The sequence below is a fragment of the Schistocerca gregaria genome, chromosome 10 (assembly GCF_023897955.1).
Source record: "Schistocerca gregaria isolate iqSchGreg1 chromosome 10, iqSchGreg1.2, whole genome shotgun sequence".
Taxonomy (NCBI): Eukaryota; Metazoa; Arthropoda; class Insecta; order Orthoptera; family Acrididae; genus Schistocerca; species Schistocerca gregaria.
The window spans coordinates 130404434-130428498 of record NC_064929.1 but is presented as its reverse complement, the minus strand read 5'-3'; the positions used below and the strand labels follow the sequence as shown (position 1 = coordinate 130428498).

The following is a 24065-nucleotide window of genomic DNA, read 5'->3' as shown; positions in this document are numbered from 1 at the left end:
TAGCGACAGGATCATCAGGCACAATGCTCGTGCGTCCACTCTTCTCTTCATCACGAATGTTGGTCCGGCCATTTTTAAACCGAATGCACCATTTCTGGATGGAACATACATTCGTTACATTGTTTCCGTACACTTCACACAGTTCACGATAAATTTGTATAGGTTTTAGGTTTTTTGCCAAACAAAAAAAAAACCTAATCACAGACGGCACCTTGCAACTGGCGGGATTTTCAATTGCAGCTCACATTTCAAGTTTGAATATCGAATAAACCAGATGCGCAGAGATGTTCCCGCTGTCACGGATGGATGCCGACTGAGCTGCCGAGCACACACACACCAAAATATACATGATTGGCCCGTGCGTAGTGGCGTCAGACAGAAACATTCCCTACTTTCTGTATAGCCCTCTTAAAATAAATAGAATAAAAAATGATAAAATGGTTTTTAGATATATGGAATTAATGAGATTAATTTTTCGCCACCGGACAAGCACAATCAGCTGGGCTATGCCTGTAAACGGGTAAAGAATCCTTTCATATTGATCTTTCTCTTGTGGTATATTCATGCGTACCAAGTAATAATATGATGTCCAATCACCGTATCCACCTACAAAATCTTGACTGTGTCCATGTTTCATTAACTGGATCTTCATAAATTTTCCAAAGTACAAAGGTGGGCTTCAGTTCTTGAAATAATACCTCATACAATCTTTCACTTACAGGGTTGTAGGGGACATAAAAACAAATTTTTTCCTAATGTCATTTTTTTCCTATGAGGATTATTTAAACCAGTGGAGGCCATATTATGCTCTTCAGTTGGTAGAGGCCATATTACGATCTTCAGTTGTTAGAGGGCATATTATGCTCTTCAGTTGTAGGCAACCACTGTCCACCAGTGTAGTAGTGCATTGTCTCTTTACTAATGGAGTGATACACCTGGAGTGAGTGCACTGATATGGTTGGTGCATACTGCGTAGAGAACCACAACAGACAAGCTGCAAAGCGGGTTTATTAACAACAATATCCTAATCACCGTATCCCGCATCATACGACCTCTGCTACTGTGTACCAACATCTGAGTGAGACCGGGTCATTTAGCAGATTACCTGGACAGGGACGCCGTCAAATGGTAAGAACGCTGCAATTTGAGGAAGCCGTCTTGCAGCATGTGGAGCGGGATCCTTCAATGAGTACTTGTGCAATTGCACGTAACATGGGGACGAATCAGACGAATGTAATAAAAGTTCTTCGACAGCAATTGTTACGTCCATTTCACTTACAGCATGTCCAGAACCTAGAACCAGTTGATTATCCACCCAGAGCACAGTTTTCACAGTGGTACCTGGAGCAGTGTGAAATGCATCCTACATTTCCAACCTCTGTGTTGTTTACCGATGAAACAACGTTCGGGCGTGATGGAGTCTTCAACATGCAGAATTCGCATGTCTGGAGTGAGGAAAACCCACATGCCACAGTTACTAGTGCTCATAAAGTGCAGTTCTTTGTTAATGTGTGGGTTGGTGTTGTTGAGGACTGTTTAACTGCTACCTAGGCCATTAAATAGCTGGCACTATTACAATTTTCTCTCCAGAGCATTGCCAGAATTGCTGGAAGACGTCTCACTCCCTACAAGGCAATGCATGTGGTTCCAACATGACGGGGCGCTGGCACATTTCAGTCATCGTCTGTGTCAATTCCTGGACCGACGATTCCCAGAAACGTGGATCGGTAGAGGTGGTCCTGTACCATGGCCTGCTCAATCCTCAGATATGTCCCCTCTGGATATTTTCATGTGGGGAAAGAAGCGCTACCTTGTTTACACAACTCCTGTTGAATCAGATGAGGATCTGGTTGCCCAGATTGTAGCAGCAGCAGCAGCAGCAGCAGCAGCAGCAGCAGCAGCAACAATTCAGGATACTCCTGGGGTTTTTGCCCATGTCAGACAGAACACGATCTGATGGTGTAACCTTTGTTTAAGTGTCAAAAGAAGCATTTTTGAAAATCTATTGTAATTGAAATTGGGTTGTGTTAATGTGTTGTCTCTTAATCATAAAAAAATGGAGAAGTGTTTGTTGGTTTAATTAATTTGCCGCCAGAGAAATCCTCCTCTACCGGTTTAAATACTCCTCATAGGAAAAAATGACATTAGGGAAAAATATTTGTTTTGATGTCCCTCACAACCTCGCAGAGTTTGTCGGTTTAAATACTTTTTACCACTGTTTGATGACCATTGAAAATACATACTCTTCACTTATTCCCATTGCCAAAAATGGCGGCCTACGATCACACTAAGGAATAGCATGCGTCTACCTCCATTCATTAGCAGAAAGCAAGTCCTTCCTCTTACTCAGGAACAGGAAAACATCTGAAAATCAAAAATACATGACGGTAGACACAGGCTCTATGGTGTGCTACCGCTTTACCTCTTCACTTTGCCTTTAAAGAAAACGAAAACATAATAGTAAGAAATTCAAAAGATTCATCACACTTTCAACGAGTGTAAACATGGTCAAACAACAAGTATTTAGAAGTATAATGAGAATCGTGTTGAAAGTGACACTTAAAACAAAAATTAGAACTGGAAATATGACCAAGTTTCATGTGGAAAATGTAAGAGCAACAGAAGAAATACTGAAATACGATGTTGAAGTTTCAAACTGATATGAGGTTTTAAATAGCTGGGAGAAAATTGGAAATGACTAGTAATGAGTGCAGGAATAGAATAAAAAATGTCATTCTCACACCTGTAAGTAATAACCAAGAAAGAGAGCAAAAGAAGGCAGGATGAAATGGTTTGATGAAGAATGTGAGGAAGCTGACGACTCGGTTATGAAATTACACAGGAAACGGTTACGAACAAAGAGGAATCGTGCATTAGAGGTTACTTATCAGCAGGCACAAAAGCAAGCTAATGAAATAAATTTTAAGAAAAACAGACAATACATAAAACAAACGACAAATCTATTCATGAATATCATCAAAATAAAACATTTGGAACACATATGGTACACTCAACAAAATTGGGAGAGATTTTAATTACAAATCTAAGGTGATGAAGGATATGAATGGCAATATGATTACTGAACCGTGCAAAATTTTATCAACAAGCAAGGAATATTCCGACAATCTACTCAACTGTTTTAATCCAGAATTATCAATAACAAATGCCAGCTGCAGCCCTAACAATGACCAGATCTCAGATGTGACAAGAAGAGACGCTGGAATGTAACCAACACATGCACACACGTCTCTGGCGCTGCCCCCCCATCTAGGTTTAGCCAACCAGAGAGACGTAAAGCAGAATGACCACACAAAACTAATTGTCACTAAGGCAAAGGCCAGGCTGACACTCAATGGAAGAGTATGAAGTTCATGTACTTCATTCCTGAAGAAACTGGCTTACAAAACTCTCATTTGACAGATTCTTTAGCATTAATTGCCCAGCTGTAAAACTTACTGGAGAGGATTAAAGTAAGAAAGACCACCAATGGGACAGTGTATTCTACAACACAAAAAATAGGGGAAAAGAAATTCAGGTTGTTGTTCATTATGAACACTATAAGGAATAAAAGTTTGAGTGCAAAAAACTGTGATTCTTTTTTATTTTTGGCAATACTTTCTTGGCACTTCTTACACAATACTGCAATAAATGCGTATTCTGTCTCTCATTTAATTTTCAGATAATCCGTTCATGCAGTAGCCCCAATGTTACTATCTGCAAGTTGTGAACAAAAATCATATTTTCACTCCTCATTTTGCAGTCATCATCATAGTAACAACCATCCTCAGTCACTTTCATCCTCATCATCATAGTCATCATCATCATAAGCATCACTATAATTATCACCATAATAACAATCATCACCAAAATAATAATCATCACCAGCACAATACTCATCAATAGCTGCACCGTCATCCATCTCAATGTCGTTTATTGCGAGATTGTCCTCTGTATATCGGTAAGTATTGTAGACCTTGAGATGAGGCATTTTCTGTTGCAACTGATTAACAACATTTCTATCTGGCCTGCCATATGTCACACGTAGCTCCCTGGGGATAAAGAAAAAATGTGTATTACAATGACACTTGGATTTCTGCAACAAGTTACACTCTGCTTAAAATATCACACATCAGGTACATTGATTAAATACTCACTGATGTGTTGGGATACCAAGGCTATGTATCAGGTATTTGGACTTTGGTAGAAATAAATTCTCTTTAACGCTAAAATTTACGTTGAATAAACACAAATACCATATTTACTCGAATCTAAGCCACAATTTTTTCCAGTTTTTGTAATCCAAATTACCGCCTGCGGCTAAGAATCGACTGCAAAGTAAGTGGAAGTTCTGAAAAATGTTGGTAGGTGCCGCCACAACTAACTTCTGCCGTCGAATATATGTAGCCCTACACAGGCTTGCTTTGCAGGCACAAAGATAAATACTGGCGCCAAAACCTCTGCGTCAGTAAATAAATTTAAAAAAAAGTGGAAGACGTGCTTTTTTTTCTGCGCCCCGAGTTTCAACCACTGCATTTTCATAAATTATCAAGTGAAGTAAATACAAATTCAATATTGTTGATCTTCGAATGTAGCAGCATTTCAATGTACTATGAAAATCTGACTGGCAAGACTCTTTGGGGTTTTTGTCAATATGGCCAACTCTACATTCTGAATTTTTTCCTACCTGTAGGAAGAGATGGTTGCTAATAGGAAATTTTATGAATTGTGAATCACATGCAGTATTCTCTTCACCATAAGAATAATACGAATATAAACATTTTGCCATGTATTCTTTCGTGTTTGTTGCTATCTCATTTAAATCCTGTCTGCCTAATAAACTACGAAACTAGAGTGAGATAACAGCAAATTCGGAAGAATATACATATCATCTCATGTTTACATTCGTGTTATTCTTATGCTGAATAGTGATACAGTCCGAAATGAAGCATGGCAACTGACTAGATTTTAAATCTAAGATGACTAATTTACAGGATGTTTCAAAAATGACCGGTATATTTGAAACGGCAATAAAAACTAAACGAGCAGCGATAGAAATACACCGTTTGTTGCAATATGCTTGGGACAACAGTACATTTTCAGGCGGACAAACTTTCGAAATTACAGTAGTTGCAATTTTCAACAACAGATGGCGCTGCAAGTGATGTGAAAGATACAGAAGACAACGCAGTCTGTGGGTGCGCCATTCTGTACGTCGTCTTTCTGCTGTAAGCGTGTGCTGTTCACAACGTGCAAGTGTGCTGTGGACAACATGGTTTACTTCTTAGAACAGAGGATTTTTCTGGTGTTGGAATTCCACCGCCTAGAACACAGTGTTGTTGCAACAAGACGAAGTTTTCAACGGAGGTTTAATGTAACCAAAGGACCGAAAAGCGATACAATAAAGGATCTGTTTGAAAAATTTCAACGGACTGGGAACGTGACGGATGAACGTGCTGGAAAGATAGGGCGACCACGTACGGCAACCACAGAGGGCAACGTGCAGCTAGTGCAGCAGGTGATCCAACAGCGGCCTCAGGTTTCCGTTCGCCGTGTTGCAGCTGCGGTCCAAATGACGCCAACGTCCACGTATCGTCTCGTGCGCCAGAGTTTACACCTCTATCCATACAAAATTCAAACGCGGCAACCACTCAGCGCCGCTACCATTGCTGCACGAGAGACATTCGCTAACGATATAGTGCACAGGATTGATGACGGCGATATGCATGTGGGCAGCATTTGGTTTACTGACAAAGCTTATTTTTACCTGGACAGCTTCGTCAATAAACAGAACTGGCGCATATGGGGAACCGAAAAGCCCCATGTTGCAGTCCCATCGTCCCTGCATCCTCAAAAAGCACTGGTCTGGGCCGCCATTTCTTCCGAAGGAATCATTGGCCCATTTTTCAGAGCCGAAACGATTACTGCATGACGCTATCTGGACATTCTTCGTGAATTTGTGGCAGTACAAACTGCCTTAGACGACACTGTGAACACCTCGTGGTTTATGCAAGATGGTGCCCGGCCACATCGCACGGCCGACGTCTTTAATTTCCTGAATGAATATTTCGATGATCGTGTGATTGCTTTGGGCTATCCGAAACATACAGGAGGTGGCGTGGATTGGCCTCCCTATTCGCCAGACATGAACCCCTGTGACTTCTTTCTGTGGGGACACTTGAAAGACCAGCTGTACCGCCAGAATCCAGAAACAATTGAACAGCTGAAGCAGTACATCTCATCTGCATGTGAAGCCATTCCGCCAGACACGTTGTCAAAGGTTTCGGGTAATTTCATTCAGAGACTACGCCATATTATTGCTACGCATGGTGGGTATGTGGAAAATATCGTACTATAGAGTTTCCCAGACCGAAGCGCCATCTGTTGTTGACAATTGTAACTACAGGAATTTCGAAAGTTAGTCTGCCTGAAAATGTACTGTTGTCCCAAGCATATTGCAACAAACGGTGTATTTCTATCGCTGCTCGTTTAGTTTGTATTGCCGTTTCAAATATACCAGTCATTTTTGAAACACCCTGTACGTGCAGAATGTAATGTACGAAAGAGGCGTCTGCAAAGATTTTCAAACTGAGAAAATTTTTCGCTAAACTCTCGTTCAGAGCACCTTCTATCATATGCAGTTTATTATTTGGTTCTTGTTGATCATTATCAAAGAAAGCAGCAGTGTAAGTAACAACAAATAGCAGTCTCTTGCCATTGTTTCGCTAATGAGACAATTCCTCTTTTTTTTTCTTCATTGTAAGTGGCAGTAACGCGCACAAAAGCCATGCCGCGAGCGGCGACAGGCCGTAAACACTCATTATCAGAATGCGATAAACAATGCATGACAATACAGTATTGAATTTTCAGCTTAGAGTGACGTAAACACCTATAACACAGGGAAATGCACTTATGAGCTCAAAGAAAAACAAACAAACAATCGATTCAAACCAGACGCAGCACGCCAAAAAGGGAGGGTACCCGTATAAATAGGGACGGAGCGCCTGACACATAGCAATGGCTACTTGGTAAAGATTAACTGTTAAGCTTACGACTCGAACCAAACTACTGTAGCTGTATCTTCACCCATTCGACGTCAATTGTATTTCACGTTACAAGGGACCAACTTTGTTTCGGTTTAGAGGGGCGGTCTAAAACTTTTCTCTCACCTTGAATTTCGAGTCTCAAATTTCGGGTGCAGCTTAGATTCGGGAAATTTTTTCAGGTGCGGCTTAGATTCGAGTAAATACGGTAGCTGATGTGCTCTGCATAATATTACATAAATGGTTAAATGAAAAGTTTGATGTGTTGGATAAACACCAGGTGACCAGTGTAAGCAGAAGATGTAATAATCGCACACCTCCTTTCACTGTGACATAACAGTCTGTTTACCCTTGTGGTTATAATCAGCATTTGTTTTACTATTTTTTTTCCCTTCGTGCTTCTTTCGATACTAACTAGGCACTCACTAGAGCATGTATATCTCTGCTACTGTCTCCTTTTAATTTCTCACCAACAAGAGGAGGAAAACGAAAAAAAAATTACTCATCTCTGTTGTTCTGGTAGCAGTCCTAGGTATCTCACTGCAGACTGTTTTTAGTGTATCAGTAAAGACTTTTTAAACATTTCTCTCTCTAGCTTCCCCCTAGGCAGCTTAATTCCCCCTAAATTTAGAGGGAACTCCCCTAACTTGGCAACACTGCCTTTTAGACAACAATGCTAATCAGTTCGCTTGGAACAACTATCGACTACACGGTAACCTTACGATTGCGCTGGTGCTACCAGAAGCGGAGGAAATTGGCATAGTTGAAATATATTCATTTGTCTCCGAACGCTCCCAACGGTAAGTTCCTCATTTCCTTGTAGATACAAAGCGCGAGCAACACCTACTGCCGTTCCCGACAGCCACCGCACCAATCTACCAAGTTAACATAGACAAGTAGCAGCCATACCATGTCATCCACCAATATATCGACGGCGCAGGATTTTCAAATAGTCAGGAAAGTATTGAAACTGCTCTGAAAATCGGGAGATCGGACTTCACTGTCGGGAGATTCGGAGGAAGAAGGAAAACTCGGGAGTCTCCCGCTTAAATCGGGAGAGTTGGCACGTCTGCTTTTTTAATAATTGAAAACATCCTATAATGATTGACATTACATATAGACATATAAAAGCAGCTTCCCAAGCTCAAAATATTGAGTTACAAAATGACGGCAATCAACAATAATAGAATCCCGAGTATACTCGTGCACTGGACTTTGACCTGAAATTTGAAGTCACTTTTTCGTTTCTGTGTAACTGTGACGTCTGATTATGGAGTTCATAACGGTTTCCTGTGAACATAAATCTCGGAAGAGTTGGCCAGAACACAATGGATGTATTTATCTCGTACTGCTGGCAAGTACTTATCACTCAACTGATGAACTGTCGCCACTTTTGGTGACTAATGAAGCTTTTTTGAAAGCACTGCCTAAACAACAATACAGCACAGAGTCCGAAAGCACACGTTTTGTTGTCAAATATTCAAATCTGGCACGAGGATCACGAGACGAATTGTACCGAGCAATGTCGCACAGCTCGCTTTAGTGCAGTGACTGCTGAAGAAACTGTGATGTGGTGGGCTCGAGACAGCAATGTGGGAGGGAGAGTGTGTAGGTGCACGTACTCTCAGGACTGCTACACGCCAGCACGACAGGATCGTTTGACCGCCTCTCGTAAGCAGACAGAAGCTGACAATCGAATTCCTGGCAGAGGTTACAGACAGTCTGAGCACAAAGCGCCAGGAAAACACTAGCGCAAGATGGGTTGAGACCTCTGTTGTTTCCTGCTGACACTGTACCACAGGCAATAGAGACTTGTACGAAATGGAGCCCGAGGCAACTGGGACAGTGAGTGGCATTCTGTGGTGTTCAGGAACAGGTCACATTTGTCTGCGGCAGTCACATCGATGTCAACGTTTCCGTAGATGACCTGGCAAAAGTTCCCAGGAAGCTGAGTGCTTGGTAGCATACACTGAGGTGGCAAAAGCCACGCAATGCTTCCTAACATCGTGCCAAACCCCCTTCTGCTCGGCACAGTGCGGTAAGTTCGAATTCAGTCTCCTGAAAGTCGTCGGAAATCCCCTGCAAAAATTTCTAGCTACGTCGCCTCTACAGCCGTCCGTAATTTCGGAAGTGTTCCCGGTGCAGGATTTTGCGCTCGAACTTCTCTCTCGATTATGTCACATAAATGTTCGATTGAATTCATCTTGGGCAAAGCAGGTGGCCAAGTCATTGCCTAAAACTGTCCAGAGTATTCTTCAAATCGATCACGAACAATTGTGGCCCGGTAAAGTTACATCATTTGGGAACGTGAAGGCGACAAATGGAAGCAAAGGATCTTCGAGCAGCTGAATACAACCATTTCTAGTCAATGATCGGTGTAGTTGGACCAGTGGACACAGTCCATTCAGTATAAACACATTCCATTATGAAACCACTGCCAGCTTGCACAGTGACTGATGGGATTCCAATTCGGTTTTACAGAGAGTACTCTACTGCATTGGCTTCTTACTTAGCTTACATTTATCGCGAATCTCTTGCCCAACGTAAAGTCCCAAGCGACTGGAAAAAAGCACAGGTGATGCCTGTATATAAGAAGGGTAGAAGGATGGATAATCAAAATTACAGACCAATATCCTTAACATCGATTTGTAGCAGGATTCTCGAGCATATTCTCAGTTCGAATATAATGAATTTCCTTGAGACAGAGAAGTTGCTGTCCACGCATCAGCACGGCTTTAGATAGCTTCGATCCTGCGAAACGCAACTCGCCCTTTTTTCACATATCTTGCGAACCATGGATGAAGGGTATCAGACGGATGCCACATTCCTTGACTTCCAGAAAGCGTTTGACTCGGTGCCCCACTACAGACTCCTAACTAAGGTACGAGCATATGGGATTGGTTCCCAAAGATGAGAGTGGCTCGAAGACTTCTTAAGTAATAGAACCCAGTACATTGTCCTCGATGGTGAGTGTTCATCGGAGGTGAGGGTATCATTTGGAGTGCCCCAGGGAAGCGTGGTAGGTCCGCTGTTTTTTTCTATCTACATCAATGATCTTTTAGATCGGGTGGATAGCAATGTCCGGCTGTCTGCTGATGATGCTGTGGTGTACGGGAAGGTGTCATCGTTGAGTGACTGTAGGAGGATACAAGATGACTTGGACAGGATTTGTGATTGGTGTAAAGAATGGCAGCTAACTCTAAATATAGATAAACGTAAATTAAAACAGATGAATAGGAAAAAGAATCCTGTAATGTTCGAATACTCCATTAGTAGAGTAGCGCTCAACACAGTCACATCGATTAAATATTTGGGCGTAACACTGCAGAGCGATATGAAGTGGGACAAGCATGTAATGGCAGTTGTGGGGAGAGGCAGATAGTCGTCTTCAGTTCGTTGGTAGAATTTTGAGAAGATGTGGTTCACCTGTGAAGGAGACAGCTTATAAAACACTAATACGACCTATTCTTGAGTACTGCTCGAGCATTTGGGATCCCTATCAGGTCGGATTGAGGGAGGGCATAGAAGCAATTCAGAGGCGGACTGCTAGATTTGTTACTGGTAGGTTTGATCATCACGCGAGTGTTATGGAATTGCTACAGGAACTCAGATGGGGGTCTCTAGAGGAAAGGAGGCGTTCTTTTCGTGAATTGCTAGTGAGGAAATTTAGAGAACCAACATTTGAGGCTGACTGCAGTACAATTTTACTGCCGCCAACTTACATTTCGCGGAAAGACCACAGAGATAAGATAAGAGAGATTAGGGCTCGTACAGAGGCATATAGGCAGTCATTTTTCCCTTGTTATGTTTGGGAGTGGAACAGGGAGAGAAGATGCTAGTTGTGGTACGAGGTACCCTCTGCCACGCACCGTATGGTGGATTGCGGAGTATGTATGTAGATGTAGATGTAGATGTAGATGTAGATGACTTGTTGACGACTTGGGTCCACAGCTTCGTGACGTCTGTGCACCACTCGAACCCTACCATCAGCTCTTACCGACCGAAATCTGGACTCTTCTCACTAGGCCTCAGTTTTCCTGTCACCTAGAGTCCAGCCGATAGTCACGAGCCTGGGAGAGGTGCTCCAGGCGATGTCGTACTGTTAGCAAGGGCACAAACATCAGCTACCTGTTGCCGTAGCCCAGTAACACCAAATTTCACGACACTACCCGTCAAACGTCCCGCATTGATTTCTGTGGCTATTTCGTGCAGTGCTGCTCAACTCAGCACTCCTAACTCTACGCAAATGCCACACCTCTCGATCTAAAGTGAAAGGCGTCGGCCACTGGTTGTGCGTGGTGAGAAGTAATGCCCGAAACTGGTATTCTCAGCATACTCTTGACGCTGGGGATTTCAGAATACTGAATTCAATTCCCTAATGATTTCTGAAACTGAATGTCCCACGTGTCTGGCTCCCAGGTAGATGCTATTTTCCTTGACTTCCGGAAGGTGTTCGATACAGTTACACACTGTCGCCTGATAAAGTAAGAGCCTATGGAATATCAGACCAGCTATGTGGCTGGATTGAAGAGTTTTTAGCAAACAGAACACAGCATGTTGTTATCAATGGAGAGACGTCTACAGACGTTAAAGTAACCTCTGGCATGCCACAGGGGAGTGTTATGGGACAATTGCTTTTCACAATATATATAAATGACCTAGTAGAAAGTGTCGGAAGTTCCGTGCGGAAGTTCCATGCTGTAGTATACAGAGAAGTTGCAGCATTAGAAAATTTTAGCGAAATGCAGGAAGATCTGCAGCGGATATGCACTTGGTGCAGCGAGTGGCAACTCACCCTTAACAGAGACAAATGTAATGTATTGCGAATACATAGAAAGAAGGATCCTTTATTGAATGATTACATGATAGCGAAACAAACACTGGTAGCAGCCACTTCTGTAAAATATCAGAGTATGCGTGCGGAACGATTTGAAGTGGAATGATCACATAAAATTAATTGTTGATAAGGTGAGTACCAGGCTGAGATTCATTGGGAGAGTCCTTAGAAAATGTAGTCCATCAACAAAGGAGGTGGCTTACAAAACACTCGTTCGACCTATACTTTAGTATTGCTCATCAGTGTGGGATCCGTACCAGATCGGTTTGGCGGAGGAGATAGAGAAGATCCAAAGAAGAGCGGCGCGTTTCGTCACAGGGTTATTTGGTAACTGTGGTAGCGTTACAGAGGTGCTTAGCAAACTCAAGTGGCAGACTCTACAAGAGAGGCGCTCCGCATCGCGGTGTAGCTTGCTCGCGAGGTTTCGAGAGGGTGCGATTCTGGATGAGGTATCGAATATATTGCTTCCGCCTACTTATACCTCCCGATGAGATCACGAATGTAAAATTAGAGAGATTCAAGCGCGCACGGAGGCTTTCAGACAGTCGTTCTTCCCGCGAACCATACGCGACTGGAACAGGAAAGGGAGGTAATGACAGTGGCACGTAAAGTGTCCTCCGCCACACACTGTTGGGTGGCTTGCGGAGTATAAATGTAGATGTAGATGTAGAACTAGCAGTCTGCATTCAAAGTCTTAATTTCCTTCATCTGGCCATAATCACGGTGGAAGCCTTTTTCATGTGAGTTACCTGAGTACAAGTGGCAGCTGAGCGCCAATGCACTGTTCTTTTATACCGTTTGTACGTGACCCAGCGCCTGCATTCCATGTTAGCAGCGGCTGCATCAGGCCTCTGTTCTCCCAGGAGCGGCCTTGCCTCCTGCTAGCAGTAGCTCTAACATGCTAGGTGACAGGCTATGTGAGGAGCTGACAGTCACATGTTTATGGAAATGTTGTCCTCTGGATCTGGTACAAACGCTAGGCTATGCCCGAAGGAGACGCACATCAGCACGGCCCAATCAGCGTGAGAAATATGCAAGGGTTACCGTCGCACAAGCGGCGACGTCTAAACAAGCTAGCCCTCACATCCCGTCTAGCAGCACTCAACAGCAGCACTGTGACTGGAGGGTACAACGAACTATGAGGGCTATCCACAAAGTACATTACGTTTTGGAATTAAAAATAAATAAAGTATTGGAATTTTTTTATTATATACAGATGAAAGCCACACTTAAATACTACTTTTCTACATAGTTGCCATTTAAATTAAGGCACTTATCGTAGCGATGGACTAGCTTGGAAATTCCTTCGTCGTAAAATTCGGCCGCCTGAGCCTTCAACCGCGTGGTTACTTATTCTTGAAGCTTTGCGTCGTCATCAAAACGCTGCATAGCCAGACCCTTCTTCATTGATGGGAATAAGTGGAAGTCGCTCGGTGCCACGCCGGGACTGTACGGCTGATGAGGAAACAAGAACTTCACGAGTGGTATTTGCTGTGTGGGCCCGGGCCTTGTCGTGAATCGGCAAGATCTTTGAGCCCAACTTTCCCCTGCGCTTGTTTCGTATTGCTCTTCTGAGCTTGTGCAGAGTTTGGCAATAGCTTTGAGAGTTTATTGTAGTGCGTCTTTCCAGGAAATCCACAAAAATCACACTTTTTCTGTCTCAAAAGACAGTCGCCATCACCTTCCTTGCCGACATTGTCTGCATGCATTTCTTGGGTTTTTGGGGGGAATTTATGTGCCCCCACTGCAATGATTGCAATTTTGTCTCGCAGTTCACATGCTTAACCCATGTTTCGTCACCAGTAACGATGCGATCGAGTAATGAGTCGCCATCTTTCTCGCAAGCGTCCAAAAACGTTAACGCTGCAGCCATTCGCTGATTTTTGTGAATCTCTGTCAAGATTTTTGGTATCCATCTTGCACAAAACTTGTGGTAACCAAGCTTTTTGGTAATGATTTCGTGCAACAAACTTGGTGAAATTTGTGGAAAACTCGTAGCGAGTTCCGTTATTGTGAAATTACGGTTTTCACGGACCGCGGCATCGACTTTTTCGACAAGTTCGGCAGTCACTGTGCTGGGTCTTCCACTTCGCTCTTCGTCGTGACGTTAGTTTGGCCATTTTTAAATTTTATGACCCACTGACGCACTCCACCTTCAGTGATTATGTTGTCCCCATACACTTCACAAAGCTGCCGATAGTTTTCCATTGGTGTACAGTTTCTTGCAGTCAGAAACCTTATTACAGCACGCACTTCACACTTCGCGGCATTTTCAATTAACGCTGACATTTCAAACTGTCACAGTAACTCAACGGAGTACAGCACGAACCTCTCACTAGCACGGCAGGATGCCGACTGAGTGGCAGAATGCCATGACACCAAGATGGCCGCGCTAGGACACAAATGAAAACGTAATGTTCTTTGTGGATAGCCCTCGTATATAAAGCCCTTGAAACTCGACGCATAGACATCTGTGCAGTGCAAGAAACATGGTGGAGTGGAAACAAATCATATGACATTGGATGAGGTTACAGGCTGATGTACGAGGGCACACACAGAACTAGTGGAGTTGGCATTATAGTGCCATCCAAGTTTGATGGTAATATCTCTGAAGTGCAAAGATATGATGATCACCTGATGAAGATTGTGTACATCCACTTTTTCAGTGCCTATGCTCCACAAACTGGCTAAGCAACTTCCATCAAGGATTCTTTTGGAGGATGCTTGATGCAAAGACTGCTGAAGTGTCCCCAGAAGATTACATCATCATCGCTGGCGACCTGATTGGGCACATAGGCTGCAGAAAGGAAGAACATACTGCTCACGGTGGGCACGGATTCGGAGAAAAGAATGACGACGGTCAGCGTATCCTCGATTTCTCTTAAGCTCATAACCTGGCAATTGTGAACACGTGGTTCAGAAAGTGTGACTCAAATCTAATCACGTATTACAATCGCACTAATGCCTCACAGACTACATCCTCGTGAGAAGCTGTGATCTCAAAGATGTTCTTGAAGCAAAGGTCATCCCCTACGAAATAGTTGCGACAACTCCGTCCATTGATCTGTATGTAAGCTACGAATCAAGTTGCCCACGAACAAGCACATAGATCGCATAGGACCTGCGAGAATCAAATGGTGCAAATTCGAGGATAAGGAAGTCGACATCATAGCCCAAACTACTCTGCCACCAATTACCACAGTTGAAGAAAGCTGGGAGAAAGTGAAAATGTCTGCTCACGAAGCTGCACATGCAACTCTTGAGACATCACAACCAGGATGACAGAGGATCAATAGAGATGGATGCCTTTGGAATGACACAGTCGAAGATGCGGTACACACAAAGAAACGATTGTATCGTGGGTTTCTTGCTGATAAAACACCGGAGCGATGGAATGCATACAGAACAGCCCGAAGAGATGCAAAACAGGCTATAGAAGCAACCAAATCCTCACGTTATGCTGATCTATATGCAAAACTTGACACAAGTGAAAGAGAGCAGGACTTCAACAGAAGAGTTCCCCCAGCCAGCGATACCCACCAGCCATGCTGCTGAAGGGCCAGTAGGAGAAATCAGGGTCGAAAGGTCAAGATTGCTTTGAAGAAAATGAAGCCTGGGAAAGCCACCGGCTCAAATGACCTTCCAGCAGAGTTATGGTGCTTCCATCATTGGAAGGCAGCCGAATGGTTTACGGAACTCTTCAACAAGATCACTGATGAGTGACAAACACCAACTGACTGACAGCAGAGCATCACCGTGTATCTTTAAGAAGGGAAATCCTGCTGAGTGCACCAACTACCGTCCAATTCGACTTCTCTGCCATGTCATGAAAATCTTTGAGCATGTTCTGGACCAGAGGATCCAAGAGATCACACAGATTTCCAGAAACCAAGTCAGATTTGTGTAGAACTGTGGCGCAACTGATTGATTCATGCAGCAAGACTCTTAGTCTAGAAACAACATGAGAAAGCCAAGCCACTGCATCTAGCATTCCTGGATCTCGAAAAGGCCTTCGATCGGGTGCCACAGTCTCATCTTGATAGCACTTCAACAGAATGATATGCCGGAGAAGCTTATTAACTGGGTGGAGTTACTTCATGCACAACCCAGAAGTTATGTCCGTACAACCTCAGGACTATCCAAGGACTTCCCCATCGCAGTCAGCTTCTGCATTATCACCACTACTGTTCATTCTCGTAATGTACACCCGTGACAACTGATCTGCATCAGCCATTACCATGGACCCTACTTTATGCTGACAACGTGATGCTGGCAGCAGGACACAAACTTGATCTGCAGAGCCTAATTCAAGAATGGAGTGACCGGTTGGCACAACACGGTTTGCACCTTAACTTGAAGAAAACTGACTACATGGCATCAGACAGACATGAAATGAGATCCACCACAATTAATGGTGAAGATCTGACTCATGTAAGTTTAAGTACCTTAGTTCCACAATCACCATTGACGGCCGACTCACTGAAGAGGTCAACACCAGAACTCAGGTAGGCTGGATGAAGTGGCGAACAACAGCCGGAGTCACTTGCGACCGCAGGATGAAAGATAATTTAAGATACAAAAAACTAACGCACTGTCATCCGACCAGTCGCCCTGTACAGTTGTGAGTGCTGGCCAACTACAGTTGAGTCAGAACGCCACCTAAGAGTAATGGAAACAAAGATGCTAAGGCAGACAACAGGCTCACTAAGTTAGATCATGTTTCTAATGAAAGCATTAGAAAAGAGTTGGGTGTTGCATCGATCCAAGACAAGATGCATGAGTCATCGTCTTCGATGGTTTGGGCATGTTTTACAGGTCGGTGATGACTATTGCCAAGGCGGTTTCCGCACTTGAAGTCGTTGGCAGTAGACCCAAAGGACGACCTAAGCAACGTTGGGCTGATACAATTTATAAAGACCGTAAATGCTTGAACATCCACCCAGATGCAGCCTGTGATAGAGGAAAATTGAGACAACAGACCCATGTAGCGGACCCCACAGGCACGCAGGACGAATGCTGAAGGAAAAGAAGAGGAGTACACGACTGTACTGCCATCTGTCAGTGTGCAGAAATCTGTCCCGTGACTTTTTTGTCTCCTCAGTGTGTAGCAAAAATGTTAAAACCTGTGCCATACTCAGCCTGCTCACTGAACAAAATGGCATATTCCGACATAGATGGCTCACCACACTTCACACCACAGCTACTTTGAGGAATGTAAGGATTCCTGAGTGTTCAAACCAGACCCCTGATTTGTCACCAACAGAACATGTCTCTGCTGTGATAAGTGGAAATGCCATGTGGCTAGGGCCTCCCGTCAGGTAGACAGTTCGTCTGGTGAAAGTCTTTCGAGTTGACGCCACTTCGGCGACTCGCGTGTCAATCGGGATGAATGATGATGAGTACAACACAACACCCAGTCCCTGAGCGGAAAAATTCTCTGACCCAATCATGCTGACCACTCAGCTACCAGGGGTGGACTCTGATGTGATGGGACACATGCTTTCATACCAGCCTCCTGTGAGCAGTCTTCATGAGCTGACACAGCATACATTTCCGGCACTGCGAGAAATTCCTCACGAACTTTAACACCACAATGGATACAAGTCACCTTGCACTGTGATTATGAGCATCAACTGTAAACGGAATGAAACTGAACCATGTAAGACCCGTTACGTGATTAACATCTCCACAAAGTTTGGTAAGTATTTGGTGTTTCATGGTAAAACAATTTCCAGTGTCTCTGTCTCTGTCTCTGATATGATATGATATCACAAAATCCACCCACCGCAATCACCGGTTTCTTGTTCATGTGGCACCACTTGTTTCCTCATTGTAACTGTATCGCATACACACCATGTAAGAGGACACAGCATCAGCAGCACTGTTGTTTGTACTCAGGTAACTGATGTGTAAAAAGGTTTGTAACACGATTATGGTCACACGATGGGAATTAACATAATTTGAATGCCGAATGGTACTTGGAGCTAGATGCGTGCGATACTCTATTTAGGAAATTGTTAAGGAATTCAATATTCCGAGATCCACAGTGACGAGAATACCCAATTTCAAGTGTTGCCTCTCACCAAAGACAATTCAGTGGTTGACACGCTCCTCTTAATGACAGACAGAAGTGGCATTTGCGTAGAGTTGTCAGTGCTAACAGACAAGCACCACTCCATGAAATTATCGCAGAAATCAATGTCAGACATATAACGACCATATCTGGTAGGACAGTGCGGCAAAAATTGGCATTAATGGGCTGTCACAAAGTGGCTGACATGAGTGCCTTTGGCAACGGCACGACATTATCTGCAGTGCCTCTTCTGGGTTTCACATTATCTGCAGTGCCTCTCCTGGGCTTGCGACCCTATCGATTGGACCCTAGCGGGAAAATTGTGACCTAGAGTGACGTGTCCCGATTTCTGTCAGTAGTAGCTGTTGGTAGGTGTTAGACTGTAGTGTAGACCCAACAAAGCTATGGACCAAAGTTGTCTACCGGGTACTGTGTGCAAGCAGATGGTGGCTCCATAATGGTGTGGACAGTGTTTACGTGGAATGGAGTGGGTCTTCTGGTCCGACTGAACCGAGCACTGACTGGAAATGGTTATGATCAGTTACTTGGAGACCATTTGCTGCCAGACTTTGTGTTCCCAAATAAAGATGGAATTTTTATGGATGACAATGTACTATGTCCTGAGGCCACAATTCATCACGATTGGTTTGAAGAATTTTCTGGACTGTCAGAGTGAAAGATCTTGTCACCCAGATTGCCAATACGAACCACACCAAACATTTATGGGACATAACTGAGAGGTCTGTTTGTGCACAAAATCCTGGACCAGTAACACTTTTGCCATTATGGACTGCTACAGAGGCAGCATCTCTCAACATTTCTGCAGAAGAAGACAGACAGCTTGTCGATTCTGTGCCACGTCAAGTTGATATTATGAGGCATCCGATGACTTTTTTAAGCTCAGCGTAATGGTTGCAAGCTGCTGTTATTCAGGATGTGAGTGTGCCTGAAGTGCTCATCATCAGATTGTGGTGGCCATAAGACCCACTTCTTTTCCATTTTCGCTGTTTATTGTACAGCGTTTATCTCGGCTAAAATCTTACACTTGTAGAACTGTTCCTTGTTTATGTAGCTTGCAGCAAGGTGCACAACAAAGTAAAGATGGACACATAATTCATAGTCTATCCACTGACACACTGTCACAAAAATGTTTATAAACAAGATAGGACATAAAATATTAACCGAGCCACAAAGAGACGTGCTGCAATTCAAACCACAAATTCCAGTGATTTCAAGTAACTCGTCCAGTGATTTCAAGTAGCTCATCACTCAGCATTAAAAGCATCCAAGTTTGGGTGCAATTAGCATATACATGCTGTATTTCACAATAACACAAAACAAGCTGCCCTCCTTTGAACTTTTTCGTCGGCTTCTATCGATCCTATCTGTTAAGAAACCCGTACCACACAACAATACTCCAGAAGGGGAACAGACAAGCATTACGTCGCTAGCCTCTTTAGTGTATTTGCTGCATCTTCTAAGTGTCGGCCAATAAAACGCATTCTCCACAAAATTTCCTATCGGATAGGTCAGAGTTGTCATCGCTAGGTATTTCGTTGAATCAACAACCTTTAAATTTGTGTGATTTACCATTTGCACATGTGATCAAAAGTATGTGGACACCTAGCTGAGAATGACAAGTTCGTGGCGCCCTCCATCAGTAATGCTGCAATTCAATATGGTGCTGGTACGCCCTTAGCCATGATGACAGCTTCCACTCTCGCAAGCATACGACCAATCAGGTGCTGGAAGGTTTCATGGGGAATGGCAGCCCATTTTACATGGAGTGCTGCATTGAAGAAAAGTACCGGTGTCAGTCGGTGGGGCCTGGCACGAAATCGGCGTTCCAAAACATCCCAAAGGTGTTCTTTAGGATTCAGGCCATGGCTCTGTGCAGGCCAGTCCATTACAGGGATGTTATTGTCGTGTAACAACTCTGCCAGAGGCCATGCATTATCATTGTGTTGAAAGACGCAAACACCATCGATGAATTGCTCTTCAACAGTGGGAAGCAAGAAGGTGCTTAAAACACCTATGTAGGCCTGTGATGTGATAAAGCCATGCAGAACAACAAGGGGTGTAAGCCCCCTCCATGAAAAACACCACCACACCGCAACACCACCACCTCCGAATTTTACTGTTGGCACTACACACGCTGGCAGATGACGTTCTCCGGGCATTCGCCATGTGCACACCTGCCACAGATTGACACATTGGTACCACGATTCGTTACTACACACATTTTTTCCACTGTTCAATCGTCCAATGTTTACAATCCTTACACTGAGCGAGGCATCGTTTAGCATTTACTGGCATGATGTGTGGCTTATGAGCAGCTGCTCAACCACGGAATCGAAGGTTTTTTAGCCGCCCACCTAATTGACATAGTACTTGCAGTGGATCCTGCTGCAGTTGGGAATTCCTGTATGATGGTCTGGATAGATGTCTGCCTATTACACATTACAAGCCTCTTCAACTGTCGGCATCCTCTGTCAGTCAACAGACCAGGTCGGTCTGTACGCTTTTGTGCTGAACACGTCCCTTCACGTTTCCACTTCACTATCACATCAGAAACAGTGGACCTAGGGATGTTTAGGAGTGTGGAAATCTCGAGTACAGACGTGTGACACAAGTGACATCCAATCACCTGACCACTTTTGAAGTCCGTGAGTTCTGCAGAGTGCCCCATTCTGCTCTCTCACGATGTCTAATGACTACTGAGGTTGCTGGTATGGAGTACCTTGCAGCATGTGGCAGCAAAATGCACCTAATAAGAAAACTGTATGTTTTAGGGGCTGTCCAGATACTTTAGATCATGTAGTGTATCTGAAATTGAACAGAATATTTTTTATATTCATATGGAGGACCTCACACTTTTTATTCTTTATTGCAATGTTTTGTACCAGGTAGATGTCTAAAGCATTTTGCAATTTGCTTTTAAGATCTGATGACTTTAATAGGTGTTACACATAGCGTCATCTGCAAACAAACTTAAAGGGCTGTTGATGTCCGCATTAGTAAATGGCTAGAACTGCCTTCTCTGTTCCAGTTTCAGGCTGCCTCTCTAATGACTCCCAGGGGCAAAAAAAAATTTGATTTTCATACTTCATGTAATTACTAGCTGAACTTACAAAATTAAATTTATGTCATAAATTACTCATCAAATGGCATAACCTTACATTACAGGTTTAACACAATAAGGCATGTACATACATATTGTTGTTGTGGTCTTCAGTCCTGAGACTGGTTTGATGCAGCTCTCCATGCTACTCTATCCTGTGCAAGCTTCTTCATCTCCCAGTACTTACCGCAACCCACATCCTTCTGAATCTGCTTAGTGTATTCATCTCTTGGTCTCCCTCTACGATTTTTACCCTCCACACTGCCCTCCAATGCTAAATTTGTGATCCCTTGATGCCCCAAAACATGTCCTACCAACCGATCCCTTCTTCTAGTCAAGTTGTGCCACAAACTTCTCTTCTCCCCAATCCTATTCAATACCTCCTCATTAGTTACGTGATCTATCCACCTTATCTTCAGTATTCTTCTGTAGCACCACATTTCGAAAGCTTCTATTCTCTTCTTGTCCAAACTATTTATCGTCCATGTTACACTTCCATACATGGCTACACTGCATACAAATATTCTCAGAAATGACTTCCTGACGCTTAAATCTAGATTCGATGTTAACAAATTTCTCTTCTTCAGAAACGCTTTCCTTGCCATTGCCAGTCTACATTTTATATCCTCTCTACTTCGACCATCATCAGTTATTTTACTTCCTAAATAGCAAAACTCCTTTACTACTTTAAGTGTCTCATTTCCTAATCTAATTCCCTCAGCATCACCCGATTTAATTGGACTACATTCCATTAACCTCGTTTTGCTTTTGTTGATGTTCATCTTATATCCTCCTTTCAAGACACTGTCCATTCCGTTCAACTGCTCTTCCAAGTCCTTTGCCGTCTCTGACAGAATTACAATGTCATCGGCAAACCTCAAAGTTTTTACTTCGTCTCCATGAATTTTAATACCTACCCAAATTTTTGCCCCTCGACTCTTATGACTGCCATCTGGTTTCTGTACAAATTGTAAATAGCCTTTCGCTCCCTGTATTTTACCCCTGCCACCTTTAGAATTTGAAAGAGAGTATTCCAGTCAACATTGTCAAAAGCTTTCTCTAAGTCTACAAATGCTAGAAACGTAGGTTTGCCTTTTCTTAATCTTTCTTCTAAGATAAGTCGTAAGGTCAGTATTGCCTCTCGTGTTCCAACATTTCGACGGAATCCAAACTGATCCTCCCCGAGGTCCGCATCTACCAGTTTTTCCATTCGTCTGTAAAGAATTCGCGTTAGTATTTTGCAGCTGTGACTTATTAAACTGATAGATCGGTAATTTTCACATCTGTCAGCACCTGCTTTCTTTGGGATTGGAATTATTATATTCTTCTTGAAGTCTGAGGGTATTTCGCCTGTCTCATACATCTTGCTCACCAGCTGGTAGAGTTTTGCCATGACTGGCTCTCCCAAGGCCGTCAGTAGTTCCAATGGAATGTTGTCTACTCCGGGGGCCTTGTTTCGACTCAGGTCTTTCAGTGCTCTGTCAAACTCTTCACGCAGTATCGTATCACCCATTTCGTCTTCATCTACATCCTCTTCCATTTCCATTATATTGTCCTCAAGTACATCACCCTTGTATAAACCTTCTATATACTCCTTCCACCTTTCTGCCTTCCCTTCTTTGCTTAGAACTGGGTTGCCATCTGAGCTCTTGATATTCATACACGTGGTTCTCTTCTCTCCAAAGGTCTCTTTAATTTTCCTGTAGGCAGTATCTATCTTACCCCTAGTGAGATAATCTTCTACATCCTTACATTTGTCCTCTAGCCATCCCTGTTTAGCCATTTTGCACTTCCTGTCGATCTCATTTTTGAGACGTTTGTATTCCTTTTTGCCTGCTTCATTTACTGCATTTTTATATTTTCTCCTTTCATCAATTAAATTCAATATTTCTTCTGTTACCCAAGGATTTCTAGCAGCCCTCGTCTTTTTACCTACTTTATCCTCTGCTGCCTTCACTACTTCATCCCTCAGAGCTACCCATTCTTCTTCTACTGTATTTCTTTCCCCTATTCCTGTCAATTGTTCCCTTATGCTCTCCCTGAAACTCTGTACAACCTCTGGTTCTTTCAGTTTATCCAGGTCCCATCTCCTTAATTTCCCACATTTTTGCAGTTTCTTCAGTTTTAATCTACAGGTCATAACCAATAGATTGTGGTCAGAGTCCACATCTGCCCCTGGGAATGTCTTACAACTTAAAACCTGGTTCCTAAATCTCTGTCTTACCATTATATAATCTATCTGATACCTTTTAGTATCTCCAGGGTTCTTCCACGTATACAACCTTCTTTCATGATTCTTAAACCAAGTGTTACCTATGACTAAGTTGTGCTCTGTACAAAAATCTACTAGGCGGCTTCCTCTTTCATTTCTTAGCCCCAATCCATATTCACCTACTATGTTTCCTTCCCTCCCTTTTCCTACACTCTAATTCCAGTCACCCATTACTATTAAATTTTCGTCTCCCTTCACTATCTGAATAACTTCTTTTATTTCATCGTACATTTCTTCAATTTCTTCGTCATCTGCAGAGCTAGTTGGCATATAAACTTGTACTACTGTAGTAGGTGTGGGCTTCATATCTATCTTGGCCACAATAATGCGTTCACTATGCTGTTTGTAGTAGCTTACCCGCATTCCTATTTTCCTATTCATTATTAAACCTACTCCTGCATTACCCCTATTTGATTTTGTGTTTATAACCCTGTAATCACCTGACCAGAAGTCTTGTTCCTCCTGCCACCGAACTTCACTAATTCCCACTATATCTAACTTTAACCTATCCATTTCCCTTTTTAAATTTTCTAACCTACCTGCCCGATTAAGGGATCTGACATTCCACGCTCCGATCCGTAGAACGCCAGTTTTCTTTCTCCTGATAACGACATCCTCCTGGGTAGTCCCCGCCCGGAGATCCGAATGGGGGACTATTTTACCTCCGGAATATTTTACCCAAGAGGATGCCATCATCATTTAATCATACAGTAAAGCTGCAT

At 43.2% G+C, this 24065-nt stretch overlaps 1 protein-coding gene across 8 annotated transcripts in view; it reads right to left on the bottom strand.

The window, feature by feature from the left end:
* Nucleotides 1-3577: 3577 nt before the first annotated feature.
* Nucleotides 3578-24065, bottom strand: part of LOC126293193 (uncharacterized) — a 98647-nt gene continuing 78159 nt past the window's right edge. For all 8 annotated transcript variants that reach the window (XR_007552252.1, XR_007552251.1, XM_049986313.1 and 5 more), the window contains one exon: nt 3578-4049. The gene's annotated coding sequence lies outside the window, so the exon portion shown is untranslated. The remainder of the gene's footprint in view (nt 4050-24065) is intronic.